The sequence below is a fragment of the Suncus etruscus genome, chromosome 13, assembly GCF_024139225.1.
Source record: "Suncus etruscus isolate mSunEtr1 chromosome 13, mSunEtr1.pri.cur, whole genome shotgun sequence".
NCBI classification, from domain to species: domain Eukaryota; kingdom Metazoa; phylum Chordata; class Mammalia; order Eulipotyphla; family Soricidae; genus Suncus; species Suncus etruscus.
In genome coordinates this window covers 45,591,610-45,604,027 of record NC_064860.1, presented here as the reverse complement: position 1 = coordinate 45,604,027, position 12,418 = coordinate 45,591,610, and positions in this window count along the sequence as shown.

The window sequence follows — 12,418 nt, the reverse complement described above, 5'->3', positions numbered from 1 at the left end:
ACATGAGGTAAAGGGATATTAGTGAAACAACAGATGATTTTTAAAATGTAACACACAAGAACAATGGATGAAAGTAGGTGTCTTTGTTGAACTGAAAATAATGAAATAATGCCATCCTTCCTGAGAGTCTTGTTGTTCCAACATTATTCCTTATTATTGATAAGTGTTTTTCATTCTTATGTATTATGATTCTTTTTTAATATAATTTTTATTTTGATCATAGTGGCTTACATATTGTTGACAATAATATTTAGGTACATATTTACATAAAATCAGGGGGGATTCCCATCACCAATTTGTCCTCCCTACACCTCCGTTTTAGTCCTATTTTCCATATCCTCTTCCCTCTCCCTCCCCCCCCGGGGCTGCTAGAATATGTGGTCCCTCTGTACCTAGCCTACTACTTAGTAATCTTGCACCTGTTTGGTCTTGGTGCCTCCCTTATTTTCCCCTCTAATTAGGAGGCAGGACTAGCTAATTCAAGTTACGTGGTTTTGTTTGAAGAAGAGAAAAGTAATAAACTGGGGTAAAAGTCTAATATGCTGAAAATGGGAGGAATCCTTCTAGAGGCTCTCATCATCGGTTTGAGAGATGAGGAGAAAAAGAAGGTGAAACACTCCACCGGTACAAAAAGAAGTGTCAAATATCCAGTGAGGACTCCAACAATAACGATAAGCACCACAAAAAAAAGCCATGGTCTTGAGATAAGAAACATGGCAGAGCACATAAAGAAAGAAAAGAAAAGAAGAGAAAAAAATAAGTATAAATGGGGACAACAACTTCAATAATCACACATAAAACAAAGAAATGGACCAAAAATAGGTAAATAATAATAATAATAATAATAATAATAATAGATGAAGATAAAAATAATATATAAAAATAAACAATGTTTTGTGCTTTTTGCTTTTTTTTCCCTCCTGCCCTGGCACAGTAAATATTGGGGTCATTCAAAAAGGAATTCACTTGGCCTAAAAGATATGGGCTTTCTCCACCCTTGGAGTATATTGTCATGGGATTAACTATAGACTTTGTTCAGGATCATTTACTCTCCCGGTGGTGCTTTCGTGGTGTCTGGAAGACTTCTGCTCCGTCCTGGGTGATAAAATCAGACCTCTGTGTCTAGAGATCTCAGTATCTGCACAGGTCCAGGAGTGGGACTTATGATGAAGTCAGTCTTTGTGGTTCTATAAGTTCTGTTCCCTCAGTGTCATTTTAATCCATCTTCTGTGGTTGATGGTCTTGATCTTTGCACTGAAACTAGGATGGCACCTAGGATAGCATCTTTCTTTGTGTTTTCAGAAGCCCCATTCCGTTGCGATCGTCTCTGCAGACCTTTTATATATCATGATTATCAATTTAAATTAACATTTATCATTGCTAAAGGGTTTCAATAGTATTTGTTCCTTGCCCTTAAAGAAGGTACTTGATTTTTGATAATAATTGCACTGAATATTTTTATTGCTTCTAATAAGAGGGTTGTCATGTTAATTCTATCTAAATATTAGAATAGAATATGTCTCCATTATATTCTGTCTTCTATTTCCTTCAGTGGTAATTATTTCATTAAATTATTTCATTAAATAATTTTTAGTTGTTTTATTCAATTGACCCCTCAGAGCTACACATCCTTTCAATTTTTAGAATCCTTTACTTCTATCTTCATCATTTTGTTTTATTTCTCATTCTCTACTTACTGCCAAGCTATCACTCTTATTTCTATTTTTAATTACCTATGATTTCAAGTACTTAAATCCTGAAAATCCTAAAAAAAGACACTTGTGCCTATTGCTCAGATATCACCTTTGTATTTCCTATTAACTTAAGTAGCATCCAGCCCATTATCTTATCCAGCAATAGTTATGTAAAAAGGTAGGTAAATACATTTTACCCATCCTTAAATCTTGTTTTCCTTCTATATTTCTTTTCTCTGTGGCTGGTACTACTCAATAGATAAGACTACCTACAAACATAGTCTTCCCAATTACAAATACATGCTTCCCAATTACATTTCCATTTACCACCAGTAGTTTGTTAATCATAAAACATTTATACTACCTACTATATTAATCTTGGAATATGTTCTACTGTCTCCGGGTTTGATTTAAAATCAATTTTCCCTTAAAACAACTTCCTTAACATTCTATGCTGACAAGGGCAACTATATGTCTCTATTATCATTCCATAATGCCTATCATCTTGACAGAAAAACACAAATGTTAAACCCTAACATGACATACAATTTATATCCTTAACCTTGTCTAACCACTCATAGTATCATGATATGAGCACTACTCTGCAGGAAGTTCTTAATATCTGTTGAATTTAGTTGGCAGCAAAAACATTAGGTTTTTCATACTTTCTTATCTCTTTAAAAGACTGCCTAGAATATTTCTATCAGGAGACTGTCTAGTAAATCTTGTTGTTTCCTCTTTCATGAATGCTTTAAAATGTGTTTTTCTACCAGAAAGTATCTGGCACAGAATTTCATTATTTTGAAGACTTAAATATCTTTGATGATTTAATAGAAGTAAATAAATTAATTATAAGAGACATTTCTTCTGCTGTTTTACTAGTCATTTCAATTTTTTATTATTTATTTTCAATCGTATATACAAAGTAAAATATCATAAAAATGCCATTAATGCCTTAACTAGGACACAGTGGGTCCCACCTGGGGCCTGACCTGGGTTCAATTCCTAGCATCATCTCTGATGTCCCACACCCACCCAGAGTGATCTCAGAGTGCAAAGCCAAGAGTAACCCTGAACTCTGCTGAGTATGGATCCAAAACAAAACAGAACAAAAAATTCTTAATCAAAACAAACTACATAGCATCCTTAACAAAATATTTTTATGTATTTTCTAATTGGTTTTAATATTTCTTTTTGTTGTTTGTTTTTGTTTTGGAGCCACACCTAGCAGCAAAACAGGGTTTACTCCTGGCTCTTCACTCAGACATCACTCATAGCAGGCTTGGGAAACCATATAGGATGCCAGAAATCAAACCCAGTTCCATCCCAGGTCATCTCCATGCAAGGCAAATGCTATCACTCTGGCCCTGGTTTTATTGTTTCTTATCTCATGAAATGCATGACATTTTTGTTAGAATGAATTTTTCATGCTTATTTTATATTTCTTGCTGTCTACCATGCACAACTGGTATGATACTTCTCATTAGTTATTACCTCAAATAAATGAGAATTTATTAGATATTAAAAATAGTTTATGCTTGCAATGATTTTAGAATAAATAGAGCAAAAGAAAAACTGGAGTTGAAGAGAACCTTGATGAAATTATTGCACTGGGTAATAGCCAAGAATTTTCTGTTTCAGAAAAATTTAAATGGCACTCCAAAGAAGAGCTAGAAGAAAATGGGAACAAATTTTGACAGGAGATTTATTTTGCAATCAAAGAAAAATGAGAAATACATGACAAGACTAAATGTTCTGGTCTTTGCAAGTAGGCAATGATGCCACCACATCAGTATTTCCTAATGCATTTTTCTTTGCAGTTACAATAATTTCTACTTTATGTGTGAGCTTTTGGGATTGGGGAAATTCCCAGAAAGCATAGTAAGAAAAGTTCCCAGTATACATTACTTGGTAATAACAGTTATTAAGACAAGTAATGAAACTCTAATATTCGTCTCCGCTGGGTATTCCTCACCCAGAAGATGCTCATAAAAGGAATGATCTAGTTATTAACTTTGCACCTTTTGTAGCCACCACAATCCCTAATTATAAACCCAGTTTATAGTAGTATCATTTACTTTGCCATTCTAAGTGTAACAGCAAGAAGGGATAACCATGACAAAGTATAATTGTGGGTCTGTCTGACCAAGTGTTCATATTAGCATGACCCTACTAGTTTTATTTTTTTTTCTCAGAAGTTTTGGATCACTGACTGACTGCAATTGACTAAATGTGTAAGAGGAAATATATTTCCATGATACCTGGTTATTACTTAAAATTAGAGGAGAATCCAGAATAGGCAGTTGGGAACTGGGTTCCCAAATTGTGCAGAGCAAAAACTCCCCAAGGGAGGGTATGATTTGGGCCCAAAGTGTGCTGACACAGATGTCAAAAGAAAGAGCAACCCTTCTTTCACAAGTACTAATACTGTGTTTACTTACGCTGACTCCAAAATTACGGCCGAATGATAAATCATGTGTGAGCTTTTATTGCCTGTTTATAGTCTATGCCAATTGCATAATTTTGAGACGAGAATTACAGCAATAGAACACATAGGATATTGAAAGGAAAAGAAACTTATTTCAATGAAGGTACAAGTGTGATCCTTCATTACAGTGAAATGTTGTATACATATCGGATCATGGATAGACACAAAAGATCCAAAATAATTGAGGGTTTTTTTCTCAGTTCAGACAGCAAAAAAATTCATAAGGTCTCTACATGATGACTTAGTAAATGAATCCAGCTGCTTTATGCAGCTCAATTTTCATGAAGGAATTAATTTTTTTATAAGAAGAAATATTTGAGGCTGTAGAGAGACAGCAGAGTATACTAAGGCTGACCTACATGCATCTCAGAAGCTCTGCTGAGAATAGTCCGTGATACTGAGCACAGAGTCAGGAGTAAGCCTTTTTTTTTTTTTCTTTTTTGGTATTATATTCTTTTGTTTGGAAGCCACACCAGCAACTCTCAGGGCTTACTCCTGCTCAACACTCAGGAATCACTCTTGCCAGTTTCCAGGGACAATATGCAGTGTCTAGGAAATGTACCTAGGTAAATGAACTATCTCTCTAACCTCCAGGAGTAAACCTTGAACACTGTTGATGTGACCCAAACACCAAAACAAGACAAAGAAAAGGGGGGGGGAGAAATAATGAATCAGCCATCTCCTCCCATGAAAAGACAAAGAAAAGAAACTCTCTAGAAAACAGAAAAAAGGGGTACATTGACCTCAAACATTAAGAACCCCAGAATTGTAAGAAATAGACCCAAATGGACTGTCACTCTGATTCTGATATTTTAAGAAAAAGAACTCAATTATTATAATAGCTAATAATTAATATTCCAGTTTCAACAAAATTTCTAATTAAAATATCGGCAATTTTCTGAGCTGTTTTTTGTCTGTGAAACCATGTATTCTTCCATCAAACCGGAAAGTGAGTTTTGCTGGGTACAGTATTCTGGGTGGAGCATTCATTTCATTCAGTCTTGTCACAATATCCCACCACTGCTTTCTGGCATTGAGTGTTTCTGGTGACAGGTCTGCTGTAAATCTCAAGGATGCTCCCTTGAATGTAATTTCCCTTTTTGATCCTGCTGTTTTGAGAATCCTGTCTTTATCTGTAGGATTCATCATTGTGACTAGGATGTGTCTTGGGGTATTTTTTCTGGGGTCTCTTTTGGCTGGTACTCATTGAGCATGCAAGATTTGATCACATATATTCTTTAGCTCTGCAAGTTTCTCTTTAATGATGTTCTTGACCGTTGATTCTTCCTGGAAATTTTCTTTCTGGGTCTCTGGGACTCCAATGATTCTTAAGTTGTTTCTGTTGAGCTTATCATAGACTTCTATTTTCATCTGTTCACATTCTTTGACTAAGTTTTCCACTGTTTGTTCATTTGCTTTAAGTTTTTTTCCAATCTCTCCCTGTGTATAAAATTGTTATTTATCTCATCTTCCACAGCACCAAGTCTATTCTCAAATTCTGATACCCTGTCCCAGAGCTTATCCATTTTGTTATTCACTTCGTTTACTGAATTTTTCAGGCCTGTTAGTTGACATGTTATTTCAGTTTGGAGTTTTGTGATTTCTGTCTTCATATTTTCTTGGTTCTTCTTAGTGTTGTGTTCAACTCGATCCATGGTTTCTTAAAGCCTTCCCTCTATATTCTGGCACAAGACAAGGCTGTCCTCTCTCACCACTCCTATTCAATATAGCACTGGAAGTACTCGCTATAGCGATTAGGCAAGAAAAAAATATCAAGGGAATCAAGATAAAAAAAGGAAGAAGTCAAGCTCTCACTGTTTGCAGATGACATGATACTTTACTTAAAAAAACCCTAAAGACTCTACCAAAAAGCTTCTAGAAACAATAGACTCATATAGCAAGGTGGCAGGCTACAAAATTAACACACAAAAATCAATGGCCTTTCTATAAACCAATAGTAATAAGAAAAAATTGGACATTAAGAAAACAACCACATTCACAATAGTGCCACACAAACTCAAATATCTTGGAATCAACTTGACTAAAAATGTGAAGGACCTATACAAAGAAAACTATAAAACTCTGCTCCAAGAAATAAGAGAGGACACGCTGAAATGGAAATGCATACCCTGCTCATGGATTGGCAGATTAACGTCATCAAAACGGCGATACTCCCCAAGGCATTATACAGATTTAATGCGATCCCTCTAAAGATACCCATGACATTCTTCAAAGAAGTAGATCAGGCACTTTTGAAATTTGTTTGAAACAATAAATACCCTAGAATAGCTAAAGCAATCATTGGGAAAAAGAATATGGGAGGAATTACTTTCCCCAACTTTAAACTGTACTACAAAGCAATAGTTATCAAAACAGCATGGTATTGGAATAAGGACAGGCCCTCAGATCAGTGGAATAGGCTTGAATACTCAGAAAATGTTCCCCAGACATACAATCACCTAATTTTTGATCAAGGAGCAAGAAATCCTAAATGGAGCAGGGAAAGCCTCTTCAACAAGTGGTGTTGGCACAACTGGCTAGCCACTTGCAAAAAATTGAACTTAGACCCCCAGCTAACATCATGTACGAAGGTAAAATCCAAATGGATTAAAGACTGCGATATCAGACCCGAAACCATAAGATACATAGAACAACATGCAGGCAAAACACTCCAGGACATTGAGACTACAGGCATATTCAAGGAGGAAATTGCACTCTCCAAGCAAGTGAAAGCAGAGAGTAACAGATGGGAATATATTAAGCTGAGAAGCTTCTGCACCTCAAAGGAAATAGCGCCCAGGATACAAGAGCCCCCACTGAGTGGGAGAAAATATTCACCCAATACCTATCAGATAAGGGGCTAATCTCCAAAATATACAAGGCACTGCAGAAATTTACAAGAAAAATACATGTAATCCCATCAAAAATGGGGAGAAGAAATGGACAGACACTTTGACAAAGAAGAGCTACAGATGGTCAAAAGACACATGAAAAAATGCTCCACATCACTAATCATCAGGGAGATGCAAATCAAAACAACTATGCGGTACCACCTCACACCACAGAAAATGGCACACATCACAAAGAATGAGAATAAACAGTGTTGGCGGGGATGTGGAGAGAAAGGAACTCTTATCCACTGCTGGTGGGAATGCTCTCTAGTTCAACCTTTATGGAAAGCGATATGGAGATTCCTCCAAAAACTGGATCGAGCTCCCATATGACCCAGCTATACCACTCCTAGGAATATACCCTAAAAACACAAAAATACAATACAAAAATCCCTTCCTTACGCCTATATTTATTGCAGCACTATTTACCATAGCAAGACTCTGGAAACAACCAAGATGCCCTTCAACAGAGGAATGGTTAAAGAAAATGTGGTACATATACACAATGGAATATTATGCAGCTGTCAGGAGAGTTGAAGTCATGAAATTTTCCTATACATGGATGTACATGAAATCTATTATGCTGAGTGAAATAAGTCAGAGAGAGAGAGAAAAACACAGAATGGTCTCACTCATCTATGGATTTTAAGAAAATTGAAAGACATTCTTGCAATAATAATTTTCAGACACAAAAGAGAAAAGAGCTGGAAGTTCCAGCCCACCTCAGGAAGCTCACCACAATGAGTGATGAGTTTAGTTAGCGAAATAACTACATTTTGTACTGTCCTAATCATGAGAATGTATGAGGGAAATGGAAAGCCTGTCTAGAGTACAGGGTGGGGTCGGGTAGGGAGGAGGGAGATTTGGGACATTGGTGATTGGTGGTGTTCTTTACATGACTCAAACCCAAACACAATCATGTATGTAATCAAGGTGTTTAAATAAAATAAAAAAAAAAGATCAGCAATTTATTATTTTTTGGGGGGCACACTTAGTGGTGCTCAGGAGTCACTCCTGGCTCTGCGTTCAGAAATAACTCCTGGCAGGTTGGAGGGGACCATATAAAATGCTGAAAATAGAACCTGGTCAGCTGTATGAAGGCAAATGCCCTATCAGCTCTGCTATCACTCCAGCCCAGAATTTTTTTTATTTACTGGGAGAGTAGGCATCATTCAGCAGTGCTCAGTGGCTAGCTATGCAGTGCTCAAAGCCCAGAGGTCACTGTCAGTAGTGTGTGGAGAATCATGGTGTGTTTAATATTAAACCTTGGCTTCCTGCATGTGGAGTATGCACTCTGACCTTGTGAGCTAACCTAACCTTTTCCTAACCTGAGACCAACAGTTCTTTTGTTTTGTTTTGTTTTGTTTTGTGGTTTTGTTTTTCGGTCACACCAGCAGTGCTCAGAGGTTACTCCTGACACTGTGCTCAGAAATTGCTCCTGGCAGGCAAGGAGGACCATATAAAATGCTGGGAATCAAATCACCATCCTTCTTGGGTTGGCAAGGCAAATGCTCTACTGCTTTGCTATCTCTCTGGCCCAGACCAACAGCTCTGATTTAAATTAATTATGATAGCCAAGAGTTGTCAGACCCAAATGGAAATTCAAAATAAATAAATGAATATTTAGGGAAATTTGCCATCTTTATGTTTTAATTGTTCATTAAGATAATATATACCTGTTAACATTTGCAAGTTACAGTAGTCCAAAAACATAAAAAGAAATACAAAATTAATAGTTTTAATCAATTTAACTCCTTCTAGATTTGCATCTTAATTAGAATCATGCTGACTAATTTGTTATTTAAAAGTTAGCAGCAGGTATGAGAATAAATTTTAAATACCTTTCTATATTGTTATTGATTTAATATGCACCCACTGAGAATATTTATAGAAAGAAGTTAAAAAATTTAAAAAGGGAAAGACAGAGTAGGAGAAAGAAGTAGGAGACACTGACAAGTTGAGATAACTGCTGGGATTTTTAAATCTGTTTTTGAGAAAAATATTAAATAACATTGTCAAAATAAAAAGAAAAAATCGTTTACAGATGGCCATATTTCTTAAAATGAATAATTAGAGGAACACAATATCAGACTCCACATTGTTCAAGGTCTGAGAAAACTGCACTGCTAGCAACTAAATGGTTTTCCATGTTAAAGATAATATTAAAAAATGCATCAAGAAACTAGCTTTAGGCTGTGGTAGCATAGTGCAAGCATTTTCACTTATGTTGAGTTTTGCAGTTTTATACTCAGTGAGAAATAGGCAGGTAACAATATGTTGGCTCTCTAAGGTTCTCTGTTCATCTCCATATGCCTAAAAAATCTTTACTGCTAATAAATTGATAGTTTGGCAAGTACATTCCTTTGATACCAGTAAAAATTTTCATTTCATTTCCTATAACACAGGTAAGAGTTTATCTCCCTATCTAGATTTCTAGATTTTTAGTTTTAAAATGGTATTTCTGAGTCTTCTAAGCATTGCTTGGAAATTATATATATATGAAAAAAAAGTTACTTCAGGTAGTAAATATCACCTGACTCAAAATAGATGCTTAATTAAATATATGAAAAATTGAAATAAACACAAAATATAGTCATTGGAATCATATATAATCCAATTTAAAGAAAGGTCTTGGTTTTTCATCAATTTAACAAGATACCAGGACCTGCACATGATTAAATGTCTTATCCAATGCTGGAATTAAACAGAGTACTCTAGTTATATTTTGAATGATTAATTCTTACACAAAAGTGTCTACACTGGCTACAATTTCTAATTTTAAATATTTGTCATGGCCTAAAAATAAATTAGTTGAACTAAGCATGTAGTAGCTACAACAATTTGTGAGGAACCCCTCAGGCTATTGATTAATGCAATCAATTGAGTACCAGATCATTACATCTGATTAAGCACTCCCTGATTTTATTGGCAATTTGAGAACTCCAGCTTAATGCTGAGGAAGAAATCTTAAAGAAATCTTAAATACTCTAAGATTTTATACATTTTAATTTCTTTAACATAAAACTTCATTTGTTATTCCACCCTAAAACATGGATCATCTATAGGAATGTGTATAATAAATATAGGCATGTGTATAATAAATACATTGAGAGGAATATACCTACAGTCAAACAGGATTTTAGCCAACAGCCAAAACCAAGATAACAGACCCCCCAAAGAAACAAAGACATTAAAATTTGCATCATGATAATAAAAATTAATCTAAATATAAATGAACTTACTCGACAGTTAAAAGAAAGAGTTTTAGGACTTGATAAGTAGACATTTAGATATCTTGTATTCATATTTTCCAAGAAACAAAATTTTGTTTGATCCCAGAGTATTGGAGGTGGGAGATGGGTGCCAGTATTTTAAACCATGCAAGGAAAATGCTCCATCACTGGTGTTACACCCCTGCTTTTATTTTTCAAATTTACCTTAAAAACTATTACTCCAGGGACCGGAGAGATAGCACAGTGGTAAGGCGTTTGCCTTGCATGCGGAAGAATGTTGGTTCAAATCCCGGCATCCCATATAGTACCCAGAGCCTGCCGGGGGCAATTTCTGAACATAGAGCCAGGAATAACCCCTGAGCGTTGCTGGGTGTGAGCCAAAAACCAAAAACCAAAACCAAAAAAAAAAAAAAACCCAAAAAACTGTTACTCCAAAGTCTGAAAAGATGACACCATGAGCCCAATTAAAATTTCCCAGTATTTGGCACCAATAAATAAATATTTTGAAGGAACTTCTGCTATAAAATTTTGCTGTTTATTTATAAAATGACATTATAAAAAGTCTTAATAAAACTTTAAAACTTCACTCTTAAAATACTAGTTTTTGTTATTCTCTTAATACATTTTTTTTAGAACAAATGACCAAAGACAACAGAATCAAAACCATTTTATAAAACAGACATTACTATGGCAGCTGTTGGGAATAGACAGACTGAGGAGAGGGGAAAGACGTGTGTAAGTGAGAGTCCAGGGACAGTCAGGGTTGAAATGTAAAGAAATGTGAATGGGGCCCCTAAGACAACAGTGGAGGGAAATGGATAATCTGGCAGGGTGTGAAGATGGAATGCACAAAACCTTGTCTCTTAGAATATTGTAAAGTTATAAATCACTGTTGTAAACAATTTTTAAAATAGATATGATCTTTTATATGCAGAATCTCCCATTTAATTCTTCTCAAAAACTATAATCTTACATTCCCAACAATTACCCAGGCATGATTTACTGAGGTATAAGCTGAATTTCAAGCATTAAATTCATTAAACTGAGCCACAGAGAATAAAAATAGATGTTCTGATTATAACGGATATTTCTATGTTTAGTTTACAATGTACTCATGAAATACAGACCCAGCAGATAGAGAAATTAATAAACAATATTCAAGATAAGTCAGGTGATGGTAATTTATAAAGGCAATTATAAGTTCAAGAGTTGCTGAGTTAAAAAGTCTGACTTTTATAATGTTGTGGTAGGTAAAAATCATAATTATTTTATAATATAACAAACTAACACTAAGAAAAAGGTTTTACAAATAATATTGACCTGTAGCACTTAAAACTTAGACATTGAATTTACAAAGTATTGGAAACAAAGACCTAAAACAACAGATGCTCTATCAACTGCTATACTCCTTGTTTGCTTCTGTGTCTAACTCTGATTCTTGTGGACACATCACTTAAACATGGGCTGGCTTATGAATTGTAAAATAAGACTCATGCAAAATGACCTCTCTCAAACATGGGATTTGAAGAAACACATGGAAGAGCAACAATTTTCCAAAGACAATGGAAACCAAAAAAACATGTAAAGCATGCCACTTTGAAAGGAGGTGAGGACACTGTGAGTAGAACAGGGAGGGGCCAATAAATATGGTGGAGGGAAGCATTCAACCAAGTAGAGGAGGTGGTGCTGAAAAAATAGTAAAATATTATGTATGAAATCCTATCAGCAAAGGCACTGTAAGTCACAGTGTAAAAATTCAGAGACAGATTGGTAGGTAGAAAACAAATGTGGAGGAAAAGGGGTAGATAGTGGAGAGACTGGTGGAAGAAAGTGAACATTGGTAAAGGAATTAGTATTGAAATGTTGTATGCCTGATATCCAGATATTAATCACTTTGCAACTTGATGGTAAAGGTAACAAAAAATTAAATATTGAAATAAAGTTTATAAACTTGATAAAATAAAAAATAAAATCATTTAAGTTTTAAAACACCAAAGAGCCATTAAGTTATTCACAAATTACAAAAAAAAAATTCCTAGAAGTAAATGTAAATTCATTCATTGAGGAAGTAGAGTACTATATAAAAACCAAAGTTTGAAATATTGTGTCGTT